The sequence below is a fragment of the Moschus berezovskii genome, chromosome 9 (genome assembly GCF_049115385.1).
Source record: "Moschus berezovskii isolate FMDL1 chromosome 9, NW_MosBer_1.0, whole genome shotgun sequence".
Lineage (NCBI taxonomy): Eukaryota > Metazoa > Chordata > Mammalia > Artiodactyla > Moschidae > Moschus > Moschus berezovskii.
In genome coordinates, this window is record NC_142468.1 from 106759649 (window position 1) to 106765219 (window position 5571).

A 5571-nucleotide genomic window follows, 5' to 3' on the forward strand; every position below is an offset into this window, starting at 1 on the left:
TGGTGGGGAAAATTCTTCAGTTTACACCAGGCTCCTATTCCAGCTGCTGCTGAGGATTTATTTCTCTTCTTTGAGCATCTCATGAGGTGGTTTAGCTGTTCTTCAATAGCAGGAAGAACAGATTCTCAGGATTTAATTTAAAGGGAAAGGATAAAAATTTATGTCAAGGAGGTTCAAATAAGGAGTCGCCAGTATTCTTCAAGAGAATATTCACCAGAGAAAATCAAGATGACGGAGTAGGAAGACATGCGCTTATCTTCTCCTACGAGGACGCCAACAATACAACTCGCTGCTGAAGAACCATCAACAGGTGAATGTTGGATCCCACCAAAAAAGATACCCTACATCCAAGGGCAAAGGAGAAATCCCAGCAAGTTGATAGGAGAGATGAAATTACATTTAGAATCAAACCTCATATCCACCAGAGATGCTCAGAAGGCTCAAACAAAACCTTGTGCACACCAGGAGACACCACAGAGACTGAGCCAGACCTACCTTTGAGTGTCTGAGTGTCTACTGTGGAGGTACAGGTCAGCATTGGCCTGCCACAGGGGCAGGAGCTCTGGATGCAGCAGACCTTGGTGTGGCATAGGCCCTCTTGGAGGAGGTCACTATTAACCCTACCAAGAAGTGGCAAGAATACACAGAACTATACAAAAAAGATCTTCATGACCCAGATAATCATGATGGTGTGCTCACTCACCTAGAGCCAGACATCCTAAAATGCAAAGTCAAGTGCGCCTTAGGAAGCATCACTATGAACAAAGCTAGTGGAGGGGATGGAATTCCAGTTGAGCTATTTAAAATTCTAAAAGACAGTGCTGTGATACTGCTGCACTCAATATGTGAGAAAATTTGGAAAACTCAGCAGTGGCCACAGGACTGGAAAAGGTCAGTTTTCATTCTAATCCCAAAGAAAGGCAATGCCAAAGAATGCTCAGCTACCACACAATTGCATTTATCTCACATGTTAGTAAAGAAATGCTCAAAATTCTTCAAGCCAGGCTTCAACAGTATGTGAACCATGAACTTCCAGTTGTTCAAGCTGGATTTAGAAAAGGCAAAGGAACCAGAGATCAAATTGCCAATATTCGCTGGATCATCGGAAAAGCAAGAGAGTTCCAGAAAAACATCTATTTCTGCTTCAGTGACTACTCTAAAGCCTTTGACTGTGTGGATCACAACAAACTGTGGAAAATTCTGAAAGAGATGGGAATACCAGACCACCTGATCTGCCTCTTGAGGAATCTGTATGCAGGTCAGGAAGCAACAGTTAGAACTGGACATGGAACAACAGACTGGTTCCAAATAGGAAAAGGAGTACGTCAAGGCTGTATATTGTCACCCTGCTTATTTAACTTATATGCAGAGTACATCATTAGAAACGCTGGGCTGGAAGAAGCACAAGCTGGAATCAAGATTATCAGGAGAAATATCAATAACCTCAGATATGTAGATAACACCACACTTATGGCAGAAAGCAAAGAACTAAAGAGCTTCTTGACGAAAGTGAAGGAGGAGAGTAAAAATGCCCTGTAATTTCCTTACTATACATAAGGGCTTACTGTAATTTCCTCACCTCATTGCCTCTGTAATGACCGTATTTCCAAATAACCTCACATTCTAAAGTACTACAGAGACGAATGGATAAGAAAGCTTTGGTACATATACACAATGGAGTATTATTCAGCCATTAAAAAGAATACATTTGAATCAGTTCTAATGAGGTGGATGAAACTGGAGCCTATTATACAGAGTGAAGTAAGCCAGGAAGAAAAACACCAATACAGTATACTAACGCATATATATGGAATTTAGAAAAGATGCAAATGATAATCCTGTATACGAGACAACAAAAGAGACACAGATGTATAGAACAGTCTTTGGGACTCTGTGGGAGAGGGTGAGGGTGGGATGATTTGGGAGAATGGCATTGAAACACGTATGTTGTCATATGTGAAACGAATCACTAGTTCAGGGTCGATGCATGTTATAGGATGCTCAGGGTTGGCATGCGGGGATGACCCAGAGGGAGGATAAAGGGAGGAGAGAGGTGGGAGGGGGGTTCAGGAGGGGGAACTTATGTAAACCCTGGGCGAATTCATGTCAATGTATGGCAAAACCAACCAATATAATACTGTAAAATAATTTGCCTCCAATAAAAAATAAATTAATTACAAAAAAAAAAAATAAAGTACTGCAGAGAAGGCAATGGCAACCCACTCCAGTTCTCTTGCCTGGAAAATCCCATGGACAGAGGAGCCTGTTGGGCTACAGTCCATGGGGTCGGGAATAGTCAGACACAACTGAGCGACTTCACTTTCACTTTTCACTTTCATGCATTGGAAAAGGAAATGGCAACCCACTCCAGTATTCTTGCCTGAAAATCCCAGGGCCAGAGGAGCCTGGTAGGCTGCCGTCTATGGGGTCACACAGAGTCGGACACGACTGATGCCACTTAGCAGCAGCAGCAGCTAAAATACTGAGGACTGAACTTCAGCAAATGAATTTTGAGGGAAGACAGTCCAACCCATGACAGATCCTCACCATCTCAGTAGAGATTGCCAAATATCCAGATTATGAAATGAAATTCACAATCTATGTTACCACCAGTGTGGAATAATCTATCAGCCCTGTATAAACCAGGACTGGAACCAAACTTGGCAAAGACCCAGAAACAAACAAATCAACAGCAAAAAAAAAAAAAAAACTACCAAAGCAGAAAACAAAACAGAGATCAGTGTCTGTGAAGGTAAACTTTCACTCTGCTTCGGATCCACTCTGGAAACTAGGAAGAGACATGTCTGGGCTTAAATGTCCCTATAAGGGCATTGCTTTGGAAATAAAATAAATTGACTTCGGAAGATGTGTCCACTTGGATATCTTGATGAGCCTCCAAAATGATCAAATCATCATTTTTAAGAAGTTAAAAACATGATTCATATAAATTATTTATTTAACTCACTAATGAGAGAACAACAAAATTGGAAGCTGATTGCAATCAAGTTGTGTATTTTTTTGTTTATTGAAGTATTGTTGATTTATAATGTTGCATTAGTTTCTGCTGTACAGCAAATGAATCAATTGTACATATATATATGTGTATATATATATATATCTCCACTCTTTTTTAGATTCTTTTCCCATATAAGCCATTACAGAGTTTTCTCTGCTGTATAGCAGATCCTTATTATTATCTATTTTATATATCAGTTCAGTTCAGTCACTCAGTCATGTCTGACTCTTTGAGACCCCATGAATCACAGCACGCCAGGCCTCCCTGTCCATCACCAACTCCCGGAGTTCACTCAAACTCATGTCCATCGAGTCGGTGATGCCATCCAGCCGTCTCATTCTCTGTCATCCCCTTCTCCTCCCATCCCCAATCCTTCCCTGCATCAGAGTCTTTTCCAGATTTTATATATAGTAGTGTATATATGTCAGTCCCAATCTCCCAATTTGTCCTTCCTCTCTTTCCCCATTGGTAACCATGAGTTTGTTTTCAATATCTGTAATTCTATTTCTGTTTTGTAGATAAGTTCACTTTTATCCTTTTTTAGATTCCATATGTAAGAGATGTATCTGTCTTTAAATTCCTAAGATTGAATGAATTCTGCCTGTAAATGGCCTTCATTACTCTTGATTTCACTAGTTCTATATTCTGACCTGTGCCATAATTGGGCTGAAACACGTTACCACTTTAGAAATTTATTTTTCTTTTGCCAGTGAGTTAAATTTTTTTTTCTTTATGAAACATGCAATAGGCCCATAGAACATACTAGCACTTGAATGTACCCAAGTTTGCATATTGGTTCCATACATTAGTTATTTAACAAATTTCTTGTTTTTCTTCTTCCAGTTTTATTATTTATTTATTCCATATATAATTTACATAAAGCACAGTATAAGTTTAAGGTGTATTGTGAAATGATTTGACCTACATATATGGTGAAATAATTGTCACAATAAGTTTAGTGAATATCCATCATCTCATATAAATACAAAATTGAAGCAGTAGAAGAACAATTTTTCCTTATGATCAGAATTCTAAGGATTTACTCTCTTAATAATTTTCACATAGAACAGTGTTAATTATATTTATCATGTACTTTATGATCTATAGTACTTATTGATCCTATAAGGGGAAGTTTGTACCTTTTGACTGCCTTTATCAATGTTCCCCTCCTCTTACTCCTCACCTCTGGTAACCACAAATCTGATCTGTTTTCCTATGAGTTTGTTTTTGAAATAAAATTGACTTACAACACAATAGCAGATCATGTGAGAAACAGTGGTTAGATATTTCTTTAATTCACTGCAATTAGTTATTCTATGTCACTATAAAAAGATATTACATAGTTATTGATTATATTGACCCCACAGTGTATTTCATATCTGTGACATTTATTTTCCAATGGAAGTTTGTACCTCTTAATCTCCCTCACCTAAGCTAAATATAGAGCTACCATATGCCACTCTTTGGCACATGTATCTTTTCAAATTGTGGTTTTCTCTGAATATATACCCAATTCGAAAAGATACCTGCGTCACAATGTTCTTTACAGCACTATTTATAATATCCAAGACATGGAAGCAACCTTAATGTCCATCAACAGAAGAATCAATAATGAAGATGTGGTATATATAATGCAGTGGAATATAATTCAGTCATAAAAAGCACAAAATAATGCCATTTAAATTTATCTTTGTGCCTAGTGTGAGAGAATAGTCCAGTCTTATTCTTTGCATATAATTGTCCTGCTTTCCAGGGCTTCCCAGCTGGCACTAGTGGTAAAGAACCTGCCTGTCAACGCAGGAAACATGAGAGATATGGGTCTGATCCCTGGGTCAGGAAGATCTCCTGGAGGAGGGCATGGCAACCCACTCCAGTATTCTTGCCTGGAGAATCCCATGGACAGAGGAGCCTGGGGGCTATAGTCCATGATGTTGCAAAAGAGTTGGACATGACTGAAGTGACTTAGCATGCATGCGCACACACACACACACAAACACACATACACATATACATGTGCACACACATACACAAAATGGAGTACTACTCAACCATAAAAAGAATGAAATGTAGCCAATTATTTTTACCATCACTATCACCAACATTTATTGAGTACTTGCTATGTTTTTTGTTGTTGATATTCCTCTTTATTTTCAGCCACACCACATACCATGTGGGATTTTGGCTTCCCAACCAAGGATTGAACCTGTACCCACTGCATTTGAAGGGAGAGTTTTAACCACTAGATCACCTTGGAAGTCTCTGAGCTCTTACTATGCACCTCACAGTTTGTTTGTTTTTTTTTAACTTTCCATTTTATATTGGAGTATAATTGATTAGGGCTTCCTTGGTGGCTCAGACAATAAAGAATCTGCCTGAAATGCAGGAGGCCAGGGCTAGATTCCTGGGTCAGGAAGATTCCTTGGAGCAGGGAATGGCTACCTACTCCAGTATTCTTGCCTGGAAAATTCCATGGATAGAGGAATCTGGTGGGCTACAGTACATAGCGTCACAATGAGTCGGACACAACTGAACAACTAACACTTTTTCTCTTGATA